The sequence below is a fragment of the Silene latifolia genome, chromosome X, assembly GCF_048544455.1.
Source record: "Silene latifolia isolate original U9 population chromosome X, ASM4854445v1, whole genome shotgun sequence".
In the NCBI taxonomy this organism is placed as follows: Eukaryota; Viridiplantae; Streptophyta; class Magnoliopsida; order Caryophyllales; family Caryophyllaceae; genus Silene; species Silene latifolia.
The window spans coordinates 264,754,380-264,772,735 of record NC_133537.1 but is presented as its reverse complement, the minus strand read 5'-3'; the positions used below and the strand labels follow the sequence as shown (position 1 = coordinate 264,772,735).

Below are 18,356 nucleotides of genomic sequence, written 5' to 3'. Positions count from 1 at the left end.
TCACAACTTGAGACTTGAGCCACTTCCTCCATGGGTGCCCCATGTGAGGTTGCGGCTTGGTGCACTTGATTTCTTTGGAACTTCTCAAATTATTTTGTGAGTAAGTCGAGCTTGGCATTTGTCTCGGAGTTGGAGGAGTTTTCCTTAGGAAACTTCTCATTCCTTCTTAGCATGTTTCCTCTAGAACCATAGTTTGCCTCTGAATCTACCATTTTCTTGATCAATGTCGTGCCCTCTTCATCACTCAAGTGATCAAATCCTCCCCCCGCGGAGGCATTTATCATCTCCTTAGTCCTTGGTAGCAAAGTTTGGAAGAATGTTTGAGTGATGTACCATTCCGGTATTCCATGGTGGGGGCAACTTGCTATCAAGTCATGATAACGGTCCCAAGCTTCACCCAAAGACTCCCCATCCTCTTGTTGAAATGTATGAATCTCATTACGGAGCATCACGGTCTTTGAGGAACGGTAATATTTGGCCATGAATGCTTTAGCCAAGGCATCCCAAGTAGTGAAGGTATCCGGTGGGTGAATGTTCAACCATCGGTCCGCTTTGCCCGTCAATGAAAACGGAAACAACATCATTCTCAAGGTGTCTTCGGACACCCCATTCTTCTTCATCATTGAAACTTTCCTCTTAAACTTCCGGAGATGAGCATGGGCATCCTCTTCAATATGCCCCCCGAACAAATCCTTCTCAATTAACCCGACTTGGGCGGGATGCATTTCAAAGTTGTTTGGGGCCAAGACACCAAAATTGATAGGGTTACATGAATCATTATGGTTAGGCCGGTTATGATCTCTAAGAGCCATTTGTGGTGGAGGGTTTTGCATGTGATGTGGTGGTGATTGAGGTGGGCTATTTGGAATAGGTAAGTTATGAAAAGGGTTTTCTAGTAGAGTCTCAATTGTGAGGTTTGGTTGAAGTGTGGTTGTGGTATCAATATTTTGTGGGATGTGTGAATTTGGTTGGTCAAAGTTTGCTTGAGGGGAACTATTCCTAACTCTCTCAAGAGTCCTTGTCCTCAAGGTTCTAAAAAGCCTTTCGGGGTCGGAGTTAAAGAGAAGAGCTTGGTGGTTCCTTCTAGGCATGTACTTGACAAATCGTTAGTCTCCTAGTGTTTTTACACACTAGGGGAAGGCAAGAAATCACACACTCTACAAAGAACACACAACTAATAAAACAAACTAACAATTGAGATAAGACTAAAGCAAAGACTCTAAGAAAAACTAAGTATAACCTAACGCCATCCCCGACAACGGCGCCATTTGATAATGGGGATTTGTCGTCACTACCTTATCAAAACAATTTATAAAAACCCAATTAAATGTAGTATTTAGTCGGGTGTCGAACACGAAGACGGCGGGGGTTTCTACTTAGTCTAGGTAAGAATCAAGTCTAGTCAAAAATTGTAAGGAGGTGAAATTGGTTTAAACTAGTTGTAACAAATGCAAGTAATTAAGAGAAGTATGTATTCGATTGATTAAAGACTAGGGTTTTCGGGGTCATCTAAGCGAACTATGGGCAAACAAGTCGATTAAACTAGTCTAAGGTGTAGGTTTGTCTTAGGTTGGGATTCAATCTCTTGATTATCCTATAGGCGATTACCAACTCTCATTGAGCAACTACTGAAGAAACCCAATTTGATTAAGATTGTGTTGATGATGCCTTAAGACAAATTAATCTCATTTGTTATTTAATTGTGTGCCTCTTAAGTTTAACCATGTAGCATGAAGCTCCAATTGTCAATTCAAGGTTATCAAGAATGTCATCATGAAGATCAGAGATGAAGATAGTCATTAGTGCTAATGTCATGTGTTGTTAGGTGATCATTTAACACGAATTTACGTTTAGGTGCAAAAACAACAGTTGAGTCAACAGTTAATTAAGGCTCGTCTTTGAAAGAAATATTTCGAAAATATTTGAATCTTTGTTAAAGTGCTTTCAACTTTCACAAATGTTTTCTGAAATTATTTTGAAGTCTTTTAAAGAATATAGAGCTTTCAATGACTTGCTAAGGAGTTTGCTTGCACAATAAGACACTTACTATAAATGGGTTGTTTGCTTTTACATTTATGGAAATGTTTATGGTTCCCATAAACACAACCATTTATACTTGTTTCTTGTTGAAAAACCCAGCCTATTTTTGTATGTGTGCACAATCTGATTTCTTGCAATCTTAGGCACCGATTTCTTGAGGAAGAATACTCGGTTTCTTGGTGAGAAATTCGGTTGGTCTTGCATGTTGCCCAAGCAAACTACTTACATTATTTTAATCACTTGTGCTTATGAGTGTAAGATATTTTAATGTAAAGTATACTACTTGAACATTATAAATAGCTTGCTTAATTCATTTTTACAAGTGTGCAACAAACGAGTTTTAAACTGAAAAAGACTTAAGCTTTCAATCGAGTAAATTAACTTTGCAAAACCGTTTATCATTTCAAAATCATTGAATCTTTTGCAAGTTTGTTTATTTATCTTTTGAATCTTTTACTTGAGTTTGTTGTTGCACCTAGTCGTTTTAGTCGTGTTCAAGGATCCCGTGTTTTGTACTTAAACTTTATCACCTCCGTTCAATTGAGTGAACAACATTGAGATAAGTGGTCTTGTAACAAACGGGTAGAACCAAAAGTCTTAGGATAGAGTTATCCTTAAGCACGAAGTCTTCGAAGCGGAGTAGCTTTTGAGCATGAAGTCTTTCGGCGGAGTAGCCCAAAGCAAAAGTCTTATTGCGGAGTAGCTTTAAGCAAGGAGTCTTTCGGCGGAGTAGCCCAAAGCAAAAGTCTTGGAAGCGGAGTAGCTTTTAAGCATTAGCAACCGGAGTAGGTTGGGGAGTTGTTTTATTATTCGGGGTGGTCTTAGTTTGTATGAGTTTACTTCTGAGACGTTTAATAAAATAGCGCTGGACGTAGGTCGCGGAGTAGTGACCGAACCAGTTTTTAAAAACATCGTTAGTCGTGTCTATTTCGTTTTATTTCCGCTGCACACTCTACTCACGTTTTTATTTACAGAATCAACTGTTGAGTGCACTGTAACTTCTGCTTGCTGAATCGTTGTTGAATACTTCTAACTCTCTAGTTCTAAGTATCGACTTCTCCTTTCATCTAAGCATTGTTTAAAGTGTTTAAGAGTTTTAAAAGAAGCTTTCATTAAGCTTAAATTTTAAATAGACACCTAATTCACCCCCTCCCCCTCTTAGGTGCCCTCGTCCTCGACTCTTCAATTGGTATCAGAGCCTTGTGCTCTTGATAACTGGTTAACTACCAGTGAGTTGATCCTATAGTCATGGACGGGAAACATACTAAGTACCCTATCTTCAAAGGGGATAACTACTCCTGGTGGAAGCACCGTATGGAACACTACGTCAAAAGTACGGATTATGAGTGTTGGGTCATTATTCAAAAGGGTCCCCTTGCTATAACGGTTACTGACTCTGATGGGAAAAGTGCCGTGAAAAACGAGGAAAGTTATGTCGAGGCTGACTATCGTAAAGTCGAGAAAAATTCTAAAGCCATGTCCATTCTTCAATATGGCATCGGTGAACAAGATATCAATCGCATCTCCGGATGTACCTCGGCTAAAGAGATTTGGGACACGTTAAACTTTGCTTATGAAGGAACGTCCCAAGTCAAGAAGCATCTTATTGACCTTCTCATGCAACAATATGAGATGTTCAATATGATGAAAGATGAGTCAATCAATTGTCTTTCTTCTCGCTTTTCTAGTATTGTTAATGAACTTAAAGGTCTAGGTAGAGAGTTTGAATCCGAGGATATAGTCCGAAAGATCCTTCGTAGCCTAAGTGATAAATGGCAACCGAAGATGACAGCTATTGAGGAGGCTAAAGATCTGTCCATATTGTCCCTCAATGAGCTAATGGGCTCACTCATGGCACACGAGTTAAGTCTCGCAAAGCGCTCGGGTGAAAGTTCCAAAGCTAGAGGTTTTGCTCTCAAATCAACCTCAAGTGATGAGGAAGATGATGGAGATGACGAGCAAGCTATGTACTCACGTAACATGGCGGATATGATCAATAGTCACAATCCTAAGAAGTTCAACAATACTAACAAAAAACGTTTTCAAAAGAAGAGATCTTATTCCACGGTGGCTTGTTTTAAATGTGGTGAGAAAGGTCACCTTATCAAAGATTGCCCCAAGTGGAATGAGTTCAAATCTAGAGAAAAACGAGATTTTGCAAAGAAAGATTTTAAGCATAAAGTCATGTCTGCAATATGGGGTGTATCTGATTCCGATGAGGATGAAATCCTTGAGGAAGAATTAGATGCCAAAGTTTGTATGACAACTCGTCTTGATCTTGACGGACCCAAGTGTTCAAAGAAAGAATCCGCACTCTGTCTTATGGCGCACTCCGACGACTCCAGCGATGACTCCGACACCGAGGTAATGAATCTCAAGAACAAGGTGAGAACTCTTTCTAAGGATAAGCTTTGTTTGATGTTTGATGATGTACTTGACAAGAGTCTTGCTAAAAACGATAAACTCTACGACTTGCAAACTCAAATTGAGGAAATTGCTGAAGAAAATGTTGGTCTTAGAGAGTGTCTAGACGAGATAAAAGAAAGTAATATCATTCCATCACTCAGAAAAGAAATTAAGAAATTGAGGAAAGAAAACCTTGTTCTCACGAATATTGCTAGCTCGTCAAAATCAACATTGCCTCAATCATTGTTTACGATGTTGAAAAAAAAAACGAGTCTTTAATTATTCAAGTTGATATTTTGATTAAAGAACGAGACTCGATGCTAGCTGACCTTACCTCGTGTCGACATGATAATAAGCAACTTGAAGAAATTGCAATGTTGCTTAGTGATGAATGTAGTCATGCTAAATCCGCTTTCGACAAAGTAGGCAAACTAAATCTTGACCATCTTGCTAAAATTGAAACATTGACCAAAGAGTTGCATGATGCTAAAGAGTTTTACAGGAAATGGGAAGGTAGCCAAAACATTTTAGACTCCCTCATAAATCGGTCCCAAAAATCAAAGAAAAAGTGGACTTGGTTTCCAAAATATATTCGATGAATCAGAACTTCCGAAACCAGGAACCAAGCAAGACTGATTTTCGAAGGAGAAAATATGCAGGCCTTCCTGAGTATATTGTTTGCAACTTTTGTGGTAAGACTGGTCATGACTTTAACGGTTGTCCTAATCGACTAAACGACTTAAATAAGAACATCAAGGTTGCTAAAAAGGAGTGGGTTCGCAAAGATTTGATTAACAATGCAACTCACAAAAAGGGATCCAAATTCGTTTGGATTCCTAAACTAACTTCTTGATTTCTTATAGGCATTAGTGAGAGACAACAGCAATTGGTACTTGGACAGTGGATGTTCACGTCATATGACGGGAAGTAGAAACCAATTTCTCTCACTAGAAGCCTACAATGGTGGCACCGTGACGTTTGGTGACAATAAGAAAGGTGAAATTATTGCAATCGGGAAGGTTGGTAAGTCATCGTCACAATGTGTCGACAAAGTGTTGCTTGTCAAAGGTTTGAAGCATAATCTCCTTAGCATATCTCAATTGTGTGATAATGGTAATATTGTTGAATTTTGTGCTAGTGAATGTCGTGTTTTAGATGGTAATACAAGGGAAATTGTTCTTGAAGGAAAACGTGTTAAAGATGTTTACTTAACTAATCTTTTTGCATTGTCTAGTCGTACCATGTCTTGTATGAGTGCTTTGAAAAAGAACGACCCATGGCTTTGGCATAAGAGATTAGGTCACGTAAATGCTAGAACATTGAACATCCTTAAGCGACTTGACTTAGTCGACGGCATTCCTAATATGAAATTTGACTTTAATAGCTTGTGTGATGATTGTGCTAAGGGGAAGCAAGTAAGAAGCTCCTTTAAATCCAAAAAGTTCGTTAGTACATCTAAACCTCTTGAGTTACTTCTATTGATCTATGTGGTCCAATGCGTGTTAGAAGTAAAGGAGGTAGTCGTTTCTTATGTGTGATTGTTGACGATTTTTCACGATTTGTTTGGCTTCTCTACTTGAGTTCTAAAGATGAAGTATTTGATGAATTTTTAATTTGGTTAAAAAAGGTCCAAAACAAGTTTGATAAAAAGTTCATATCTTTGAGATCCGACCATGGAACCGAATTTGAAAATTCTTCATTTATTACTTATTGTGATGAGCACGGTATTAGCCATAACTTTTCCGCGCGTGCTACACCTCAACAAAACGGGGTTGTAGAGCGTATGAACCGTACACTTGAAAACATGGCTAGGACTATGCTCATTAGTAGTAAGTTGCCAAAGAATTTTTGGGCCGAAGCCGTCAACACATCATATCACATTTATAACCGTGTTATGATCCGAAAAATGCTTAACAAAACACCCTACGAGTTGCTTAAAGGAAGAAAGCCTAATTTATCCTATTTTGAAATGTTTTGGAAGCAAATGTTTTGTTCACAACAATGGAAAGGAAAATTTGGGTAAATCCGATGCTCGTAGTGATGAGGCCGTATTTGTCGGTTATTCGGATCGTAGCAAGGCTTATAAAGTGTATAATAAACGAACCATGAAAATGGAAGAAAGTGTGCATGTCATATTTGATGAGTCTAGTCTTTTTCATTCTAACACACAGGAAGAGGATGATGAAGATGATGAGGACTATGAGCTTGGAATAATTCGACATGACATGGATGATGTACACGAGGAGAACGAACAAGAGGAGCAGAATCAACAGTCGGATCAACTGTTGACTGAAGGAACTGGCCAAGAGACAGGGGGAACATAACCACTTGAACCACAAAATGAGGCTACGCCATCCAGGGGGAATGAGGGTACACTTGAACAAAATGAACAAACAGAAACAAACCCTCAAACACAAAATGAACCGAACCAACGATTGAGCGAATCTGTTGAGTCGAACCCCAAGAAGCCTCACCATCCTTAATCGTACCAAAGAAGTGGAAACACCAAAAATCTCACCCCCTTTCTAACTTGACCAGTGACTTGAATTCGGGAAGGAAAACAAGATCATCCCTCAATGATTTCTTTGCATCTCACGCGTTCCTCTCACAAATTGAACCAACGAACATCACCATGGCACTTGAAGATCCGAGTTGGGTGATGGAAATGCAAGAGGAACTAAATCAATTCAGAAGGAATGAGGTATGGCATCTTATCCCTAGACCTACTGGTTGTACCGTAATTGGTACCAAATGGGTCTTTCGCAATAAGCTAGATGATTCGGGCAATATCGTAAGGAATAAAGCTAGACTAGTGGTGCAAGGATTTAAACAACAAGAAGGCATTGATTATAATGAAACCTTCGCACCAGTAGCTAGGCTTGAAGCCATACGTATGCTCATAGCTTTTGCAGCTCACAAAGGCATCAAACTGTTTCAAATGGATGTCAAAACGGCTTTTCTAAATGGTTATTTAGAAGAAGAGGTCTTTGTGGAGCAACCACCGGGTTTTATGAACAATGAATTTCCAAACCATGTTTTTAAATTGGACAAGGCGCTTTATGGTTTAAAACAGGCTCCAAGAGCTTTGTATGATCGCTTGTCAAAATTTCTTTTGGAAAATGGTTTTGTGCGTGGATCGGTTGATAAGACATTGTTCATAAAGTCACGGTGTGTGGTGAACTGTTGATTGTACAGATTTATGTCGATGACATAATATTTGGTGCAACGAATGAACTCCTTTACTTGTACTTTTCGGAACTAATGAAATCTGAGTTTGAGATGAGTATGATGGGAGAACTAGGTTTCTTCCTTGGGCTTCAAATCAAGCAAACTCAAGATGGTGTGATGATTCATCAACAAAAGTACATAAAGGAGATGCTATGTAAGTTCGGTATGACTAATTCTAAGCCTTTCTCTACACCTATGGTTTCGTCCACAAAGCTTGACAAAGATGAGAATGGTAAGAAAGTTGATGAAACGATGTATCGAGGTATGATCGGTTCATTACTTTATTTGACCGCTAGTCGACCGGATATTTTATATAGTGTATGTCTATGTGCTCGTTTCCAAGCTAGTCCTAGAGAATCGCATTTCATTGCCGTTAAACGTATTCTTAGGTATTTAGTTGGAACGTCTAATTTGTATCTTTGGTATCCCTCACATTGTCCTTTTGAGCTTTTAGGATACTCGGATGCAGATTATGCCGGAAGCGTTGTTGATCGAAAGAGTACATCCGGGATGGCTACTTTCTTAGGTCCGTGTTTGATCTCATGGGCGTCTAAGAAACAAAACACCGTTGCTCTTTCCACCGCTGAAAGCGAGTACGTAAGTGCCGCATTGTGTTGCGCGCAAGTTCTTTGGGTTCGACAACAACTAAGGGACTATGGTATTATCTTTGATTCAACTCCTATCTTTTGTGATAATACTAGTGCCATTAACATTTCAAAGAACCCTATACAACACTCAAGGACTAAGCATATTGACATAAGACATCATTTTTTACGTGATCATGTGGAAAAAGGTCAAATTCGTCTTAAATTTTGTAGAACGGAAGATCAAATAGCCGACATTTTTACAAAACCGCTTGAAAGAGAACAATTCGTAAAACTTCGGTTGGAAATTGGTTTGTTGGATTCCGCGTAAAATTTTACGACGACTTGCCCTCGATGATTGACTAGAGTAGATGTTACACTTGTATTTTTAAGTGATTATGTGTTAGTATTACTCAATGAATTAGATGATTAATTTGCATGTAAATCCAATGGGTAAAGTAATTGTTCACATGGAGCCACTCAACCATCATCTAACCATCAAATCTCCTTTCCCCATTACCCATGTCCTAGCCGCCTAAACCCCACCTAACCGGCTACACTCACCTTCCTCTCAACCAATCAAATAAAAAAGCCTAAAACACTATTCACCTCATTTACTACATGTCCAAATTTTCAACTCTTAAATCATGACCTCTTTACTCACCTTCAAAATATTCAAAAAACTACACCTTCCCCAAATATTCTCCAAAACCGTCAAAAGCATACCTCTCCCAACTGTCACTTTTAATTTCACTATAAGAATCATGCCTCCAAAATCAACTAAGAAAACCTTGAAGGAAATCCGAGACTCCTACAAGCCGAAAATACCATCGGTTGAACCACAAATCGAAAGTCTTGGATCAAAAACTTCCCAAAAACAAAAACCACCAAAGAAACCTAGAGTTTTTGTGCCAAACGCCCCAATGACAAGGAAGAAATCAGTTGCTAATCGTCCTAAAACAGCTGCCGAGGCTAGGAGATTCTCAAGTCGGGTGTTCAATCAAAAATTCGATTTGAATATGCCGCATGCAACCGAAACCGAGGGTGAAGAAGGAACCACACGGGTTGTTGGTGAGGTTGATGATGATGGAAATCCAATCATTCAAGAAGTTGAGGGAGTTGATGTTGGTGTTGAAAAGGAGAGTAAAAAAGATGAGGAGATTGTTGTTGAGGATGCCGAGAAGGGAGGACAGAAAAACAGTGAGGAAAAGAAAAATGAAAGTGAAGAGGAGAATGAGGAAAACATTGAAAAAGAAAAAGAAAAGAGTGTTGAAAAATCAATTGAAAAAAGTGAGGAAAAAGAAAAGAGTGTTGAGAATGTTGTTGAGGAATCCGGTGAGAAGAGTAATGGGAAATCGAAATCGAAATCAAAATCAAAATCGAAATCGAAGGGAAGTGTTGGTGATGATGAGATGTTGAAGGATATGGTTGGAAATAAAAGGAGAAAAAGGAGTGGCAAAACCGTGAGTGAGGCAACGGTTGGGAAACAGAACTTGACACGGAGAAATTGAATGCCGTCTTCAATGATGACGAGTTATTCAAGGAGGAAACCGTTCCCAAACCGAAAGGCAAAGCAAGGAGAGTGTCCACTCGGGTTATCTCAAGGAAAAGGAAAGTTAAGGAAATGGCAAAGGAAGTTGATGATGAATCGAATAGTGCTATGATTGCTATTGAGCAACCTCTTGATGAGAACAGGTCCAAGGCACTCGAGATTCTTCATGGGTATCGCTTTCCAAAGGAAATCTTTGATTGTTGCAAGCATGTCATCCAAGGGAACTTTAAATCGGGCCGTCGCTATGAACTCGAATGTTATGATTCGTCCCCCGCTTTTAAATTCTTTAAAGATGCAATTCATGCACAAAAGTGGGAGAGTCTTCTTAATCTCTATAACCGAGTTTACTTAGCGGAGATTGTTCAATTTTATACTACGGTCAAAGTCGATGTCAAATCGGGTAGTCTTACCGCCGTTATCAATAACAAAACCTTGTGTCTCAATGTTGAAATTGTTGGAAATTTACTCGGTATTCCTACAACCGGGTTATCCTCATTTCCTAAGGGTGATTGGCCGACTATTGATGGTATAAGTTCCTTGACCGTAACAAAGTTTCTAAGTCCCAAAGCTACGTCCCCTATCACACTAAAACCGAGAGAAATCAAAATAAACCACCAGTTCTTTTTCAATTTCATTTTTAGAACCTTGATTCCATGTAATGAGAGCCGTGGTGTGTGTGGTGTGCTAGACATGTGGCTGATTTATTATCTTGCTAAACACCTTCAAATTAACCTACCCGCTTTGATGTTCTTTCACATTGATCATCTTGTTAAGATTGTTGAAAAGCGTAAGGTTGATAGTTCCACCGTGTTAGCATATGGGATGTGGTTATCGGTCATTTTCGAGAAATTGGACATTGTGGACTCGACTAGTTTCGGTGTGGATCACTTGTGTGACACTATGACCTCGGGAGTTTTATCACAAATGTACTTGAAGATTGATGGTGATAAACTTGCTCGTATTTGGTCGGGTATGAAGGCTACGGATGTCGCCTCCTCCTCTATGCAATCGTCTTCTATGACACGTCTCACTAAGGATGTTAAAGCCTTGTTGGATCTCCAACATGCTCAAATGAGTGAGATTGCGGGTCTTCGTTTGGAAGTGTCGGGTTTGCGTAAGGAACTCAAGGAGGTTAAGGGTCAAAATGAAGAACTCTTAGAGATGGTTCACGGGTTGGTTGGAGAAGAGGAAACCGATGAAGTTGATGATTGATCTCTTGCTCATAGTCGTGCCTAGCCTATGCCTAATGTCGTACCAAGCCTTTTGCCATAACCATGCCTAATGCCTAATCAAAACAAAAGCCTTTCTAATCCCTTTTTACCTTGGCTTTATGTTTGTGATATATTTTGCTAATATTGGTTATGTTGTTAGTTGTTGAACAATTTGTTTTGTGTAACTCTAATCCTTATTTAGACTTGTGTTCTTCCTACTTGATGATGTCAAGAGGGGGAAGTTGTTTAAAATTGCAGGTGGTGATTCAATGACTCTTAGGCTTGCGTACACCGTAACTATGTTTACTTGGCGATTAAATGTTCTACCTAGGCTAACGAAAAATTTGACTAATTTTCAATGACCATGTATTTATGCATCTTATTTTGATCATGTTTTGACTTGTTAACCTTGACCATGGATTAAGGGGGAATTGCACACTGAATTTTATTTGTCTTGCCATCATCAAAGGGGGAAATTGAAGAAACCCAATTTGATTAAGATTGTGTTGATGATGCCTTAAGACAAATTAATCTCATTTGTTATTTAATTGTGTGCCTCTTAAGTTTAACCATGTAGCATGAAGCTCCAATTGTCAATTCAAGGTTATCAAGAATGTCATCATGAAGATCAAAGATGAAGATAGTCATTAGTGCTAATGTCATGTGTTGTAAGGTGATCATTTAACACGAATTTACGTTTAGGTGCAAAAACAACAGTTGAGTCAACAGTTAATTAAGGCTCGTCTTTGAAAGAAATATTTCGAAAATATTTGAATCTTTGTTAAAGTGCTTTCAACTTTCACAAATGTTTTCTGAAATTATTTTGAAGTCTTTTAAAGAATATAGAGCTTTCAATGACTTGCTAAGGAGTTTGCTTGCACAATAAGACACTTACTATAAATGGGTTGTTTGCTTTTACATTTATGGAAATGTTTATGGTTCCCATAAACACAACCATTTATGCTTGTTTCTTGTTGAAAAACCCAGCCTATTTTTGTATGTGTGCACAACCTGATTTCTTGCAATCTTAGGCACCGATTTCTTGAGGAAGAATACTCGGTTTCTTGGTGAGAAATTCGGTTGGTCTTGCATGTTGCCCAAGCAAACTACTTACATTATTTTAATCACTTGTGCTTATGAGTGTAAGATATTTTAATGTAAAGTATACTACTTGAACATTATAAATAGCTTGCTTAATTCATTTTTACAAGTGTGCAACAAACGAGTTTTAAACTGAAAAAGACTTAAGCTTTCAATCGAGTAAATTAACTTTGCAAAACCGTTTATCATTTCAAAATCTTTGAATCTTTTGCAAGTTTGTTTATTTATCTTTTGAGTCTTTTACTTGAGTTTGTTGTTGCACCTAGTCGTTTTAGTCGTGTTCAAGGATCCCGTGTTTTGTACTTAAACTTTATCTCCTCCGTTCAATTGAGTGAACAACATTGAGATAAGTGGTCTTGTAACAAACGGGTAGAACCAAAAGTCTTAGGATAGAGTTATCCTTAAGCACGAAGTCTTCGAAGCGGAGTAGCTTTTGAGCATGAAGTCTTTCGGCGGAGTAGCCCAAAGCAAAAGTCTTATTGCGGAGTAGCTTTAAGCAAGGAGTCTTTCGGCGGAGTAGCCCAAAGCAAAAGTCTTGGAAGTGGAGTAGCTTTTAAGCATTAGCAACCGGAGTAGGTTGGGGAGTTGTTTTATTATTCGGGGTGGTCTTATTTTGTATGAGTTTACTTCTGAGACGTTTAATAAAATAGCGCTGGACGTAGGTCGCGGAGTAGTGACCGAACCAGTTTTTAAAAACATCGTTAGTCGTGTCTATTTCGTTTTATTTCCGCTGCACACTCTACTCACGTTTTTATTTACAGAATCAACTGTTGAGTGCACTGTAACTTCTGCTTGCTGAATCGTTGTTGAATACTTCTAACTCTCTAGTTCTAAGTATCGATTTCTCCTTTCATCTAAGCATTGTTTAAAGTGTTTAAGAGTTTGAAAAGAAGCTTTCATTAAGCTTAAATTTTAAATAGACACCTAATTCACCCCCTCCCCCTCTTAGGTGCCCTCGTCCTCGACTCTTCAACTACCCATTCTAAAACATGCAACAAGACCACCAACAAACTCTCATTTAATGGAGGAATTAAGCTATCAAGACAAAAGGTACGAGCTTTCACTCACACAAATCGTCAAACACCTTGTATGCAATGCAAAGAAAGACAATTTCTACACCAAAGACTCAAAACTATCAACCTATCATGCCCAATAATACGATTTAGACTCCCCCTAAACCCTAGAAGGGTAACTACTCACTCATGTTGGAATTCATCATGCTAACAAAAAGAGAAGAACAAACAACATAAAGAGAAGACATGGAAATGATTATAGCAATTATAAGAGACAAACCAAAATGTAAACAATTGATTAATAAGTGAATAAGGGAAGAGATGTACCAACAAAGTAAAGGTGATTGCTTTGATTCAATAATATGAAGGAAAACCTCCAAAATCTCCCAATACAATCTTCAAAAACCAAGTGTAAACAATTGATTCTCAGTAATACTAACTAATTTCACTAAGTAATTACTAATTATCAAGGAAAGATTAAAGCTTGATTAAGGAAAGATTACAAATATTTATGGAAAATTCTCAGATCTAGGGTTGTGTGTCGAAAATGAATTAAGGGGGGGGGGGTATTTATAGTTTACAATAATTTAGGTCGAAAATTACAAGGAAGTTCAAAATGCGGGGAAAAGGAGTCCGAGCCGGTCAACCGGCCGCCGGCTGACCACCGGCGGAAAACCCGCTGGAACTTTTGGGTTTAAATTAAATCATCAGGTATGGCGAGCCGGTGGACCGGCCGCGGCTCGATCCGCTCGAAGGAATCTTCACCGGTTGACCATTTCCCGCTGGCGCTTGGAATCCTCCTTCAGCTCTTCAATCTTTAATGCAAGTATAGTGGGACGCTCAGCCGGTGGACCGGCTGCCGGCCAACCGGCCGGGAGTCCTGCATCTTTTCCCTTCACTCTTCTTCTCTAGGCATGCCTTGAAAGTTCAATAGCTAGCTCCCTTAGCCCTCTTCCTTATGCAAAATCTGCATTGAGGAACACAAAGCTCATAGTACGGGCTAAAGTTACAAAATGGGGCTAAAAAGGGTGAAGAACCGCATGTGATCGGAAAATATGCATAGAGAAGAAAGGTGAAATTGACACAAAATGGGAACTTATCAGGACTACTCGGCGTTCCTCTACGGGAGGTTGGCGTACTGGCCGGTTGTGGTAAGTGCTTTATCCTCTTTTATTTTTGATTATTTTGAGAACACGATGAATGATCATCGGATAATGGAAATCACTTGACTTTGCAGGAAGTCGAGGCCGCGGGCATCGAGCCCCCAGAGTACCCCGAGACCCTTGAGTACACTGACGCGACGGGGATGACGACGATCTCCGAGCTGCGAGACTTTGATGCGGCGGTGAGAGATGTTGGCTTGGACGACTGGCAGCATCTGATTTGGAGAGTGAGTCTCCTAACTTGTATAATTTTGTGTAAGAACACATTTGCTCGAGTTTGTCCAATCGTTAAGAATTTTTCTTTTGAAATGCAGGTTACGCCATCCCGGTTCGTGGCTTTGTGGAGAGTAGCCAACCGGCTGCGGGTTACTGCCGTCGAGGCACTCGTTGGCGGCCGAGGATGTCAGGTATGAACCTTCCGTTTACTTCATTTCCGAATTTTCCTAATTTTCCTTGTGTTTGAAATGATTGACATGAGCCAATTCTTGTTGTTTGCACAGGGAGCGCGAGCTGGAGCGAGAGCTTGCCCAGTCCCGGGAGGAGACAGCTCGCCTACTGAGGGAGCTCGAGGTCCGCGACGCCGAGGTTGCTGCTCTCGAGGCGAGAGTTGCTGAGCTAGACGGCGACCAGCAGTAGCCTTTTTGTTGTTTCTTATTTTTTGCTGTGTTTTGTACATTTGTACATTTTTGGGACTTACATTTTGGACATTTAGACTTTGTTTTGGGGCTCGAGCCCCCAGCTTGGTGTACATGTACTCTCTTGATTGTATATATGACGGTCTGAGTGCCTTTGCTGCTGGGTTGCTTTGTTTGTACCTGCAGGTTAGCTTTGAACAGGTTTGGTAGATGACGGTTTGCGCCGTCATGCTGCCGAAATTTACATAGAAATCACATAGAACATACATTTGTACACATGGCCTAATTTAGCGCAAAACCATGACTCGGAAACGCGAAAAATGCAAACATTTTGCCGGAAATGACCGGACGGTAGGGAGGGTTACCTCCTAAAAAAAGAAAAAATAGAAACCTATAAGTTTGAAGGTTAATGTGGGATGGGAGTGAAATGATTCCCCAAAAAAGAAAATTAAAAAAGAAATGTATAAGTTTGAAAATGAATAAATTAAATTGGTGAAATGATTCCCCAAAAAACAAAAAATAAAAAGAAATGCATAAGTGTGCTGAAAAATGACGAAAATGTCGATATCGCCTCGAAATGCGTGCCCGTGAAATTAGGAAACACGAAATATGGCAACTTGACATATTTACCAAAATAATAACCCGTATGAATAGGAAATTATTCGTTGAGGAATTTCAGGAAAGATCCAATGCGGAAAATCACAGAAAGAAGGCTGAGGAAGAGGCGCAGCAAGAGCTGCGTCCCTTCGAAGAGGCGCAGCAGGTGCTGCGTCTGTTCCCCAGTGCATCCGTCCTGACAGATTTTAGGAAACAGCTTTTAGTATAAATAGAGACGTCGAGGGAGGTTTTGTTCACATAATTCTTCCGTCTCTCTTCGTCTTATTACATAAAGCTCTCAAAATAAGCATACATCATGAATACTCTCGAAATTCGTCTAAAAGAATGGACAAATGAGTTCTCTAATGTGGAGAAACACGACATGGGTACTTATAATCTTGGATCGCTTTTGAGCTTGAAGCTGATCAAGGTAGTTAAACCATTCCTAGATGCTTGTCTTGATTATTGGGACCCGAATTATCACGTATTTGCCTTCCCTGGAGGCGACATTTGCCCATTTCCCGAAGAAATTGCTGCGATTGGTGGTTGGGACCCGGAACATTTGCCTGCTATTCCCTCCACTTCTCAAGGGTATAAGAACAAGTTTATAGACTTGCTTGGGTTGGCAAGAGCTGATGTGGACCGTCTTGTGACTTCTAAAGGAGTGTGAATGTTGGATTTCATCGACCGATTCATCAATAGGGCAGATCCCACTATCTCTTATGTTGCGAGGCGAAGGGCATTCGGGTTTTGCCTATTACATGTATATGTCCTTCAAGGGCATGTTGATGAGGATTTGAGAGGCGACCCTCGTTACTTGAGCGTGATTGAGCAAATGGAGCTGCGCAGGAGCCCAGCTTGTCTGTGCTTAGGAGAGATCCTGTTGGGTTTGGATAACAGGAAAGCCAATCGCGACCTACCTTATTTGGGAAGTCCCATTATTTTGCAGGTAAAAGAACTCTTTTTTCTCTTTTTTTTTCGTTTTTTTTTTTTCATTTTTCATTTTTTTTCATTTTTTTTTTCCCTTTTTTTTTCTAATTCCTGCTTCTGGTAGGTATGGCTTATGGGCATCTTCGATTGATCGAGCCCCCAGTTAATGTTCCTGCTTATCATGCTCGCTCAATTGCAATGAGGACCAGGCTTTACATGGTGGACTTCACTCGAGTTTGCAATTACTAGGAAAACAAAGTGAAGAGTGAAGATGGCCCCTTAATTAGATGGATCGTACCATGGTGGCATATCAAATCTGTCACTGGAGTATCTTATTTGGATCCTACCCGATCTGTTCGCATTCCCGGCTTGGAGTTTATGATATGCATTTTCCCGGAGAGGTTGATGAGGCAGGTTGGATTGAAGCAGATGATTCCGAAGCTTGACACTGTCCCGCAGACTGTCGTGGCGCTTACTATAGAGAGTCGAAGAGAGTGGGCCATCAAATGGGCTCAGAGGAACATTTGGTTCTTGAATTCTTCTGTTAGTGCTTTATGGGTGTCGGATTCTTATCTGCGGTGGAGGAAAGCTACTACTCCGGAGGAGCGCGAGAGATTAAGGAAGCGCGAGCCTGTTGACTACAAGGTTCGCGAGGTGGAAAAGGAGAAGGAGAAGCACCTGATTGAGGGAGAGGAAGAAGCCGGATTTCGAGTTATTCATCCTTCGAAGAAACCGAAGACTTCTCCTGCCGTCGAGATGGTGGTTGACAAGAATGGCAATGCAAGACCACGAGAGAGACCGTTGGTTATTAGGTCTGAAGTGGCGCAAGAGCGTCCGGCTCGAGGTCGGGACAAGAAATTTGACAAGAATGACAAAGGCAAGGGGAAAATGGAAGAGTAGCCTAAGTCTTTATTATTATTTATTATTATTATTGTAAGAAATTGGAAGGTGGGGTTTTTAGAATCCTAGCCCATTTATTTTTATTATGTAACGTACTATTATTATTAAAGAAATGAAATAAAAAGGTTAAGTGGTTATGAAACCGTTAAGATTTTCTATGATTATTCTTGTCGAATTTCAAATGCAATTGCAAATGTCCTTCTATTTACATTTAAGACAATTCAATGGGTTGTATCCCGGGAGGGATTGCCTACGTATTCATTTAGAAAGTGAAATCAACCCTTGCGCGTAGTTCGAGTAAATGTAAAAGAATAATTGTTCTAAGCAAGTGCTTGTAATGAACTTAGAAAATAAGCATGAGCTTTACTTACTCCTAAAATGCAATTTAGTTTATTTGATGATATGAGAATGACAAATTGTCAAAATGCAAGAGCAAGATGACACAAGCTTAGTCCAGCTTGGCCAAGGGCCGTTTATTTCGTGCCACAGGAGCGACACTTGAGGTTACGCGAGGCGCGTTTTTGCTCCTATTCTAGGCATAGTAACGTTTCAGTTGGTCAAGGTTTGTTGGGTTGGCAAATTCGTTCCCATCTAGGTCTGTGATTCTAATCGCACCCCCTGGAAGTATGGACTTGACTAGAAATGGCCCGGCCCAATTAGGTTTGAATTTTCCTCGTGGATCGACAGGTAAAAGAGCTCTAATTGATTTGAGGACCAAGTCTCCTTCTTTGATGTTCCTTGGCCTAACCCTTTTGTTGAAGGTTCGTTTGATACGTGCCTGATATGTTTGCACATTGTGTAATGCAAGTAACCTTCGTTCATCCAGGAGGATGAGTTCTTCATATCTATCCCTCTTCCACTCAGCTTCGGGGATTTGACTTTCGAGTAAAATACGCAAGGATGGTACTTCTAGCTCGACTGGTTGTACAGCCTCCATGCCGTAGGTCAAATAGAAAGGGGTGGCCCCAGTGGGCGTCCTAACATATGTACGGTATC

The 18,356-nt window shown here is 40.0% G+C and overlaps 1 non-coding gene across 1 annotated transcript; it reads left to right on the top strand.

The window, feature by feature from the left end:
• Positions 1 to 342: 342 nt before the first annotated feature.
• On the top strand, positions 343 to 449 carry LOC141624934 (small nucleolar RNA R71). Its single transcript, XR_012534737.1, has one exon. It is a non-coding gene; the product is annotated as a small nucleolar RNA R71 (small nucleolar RNA).
• Positions 450 to 18,356: the final 17,907 nt, after the last annotated feature.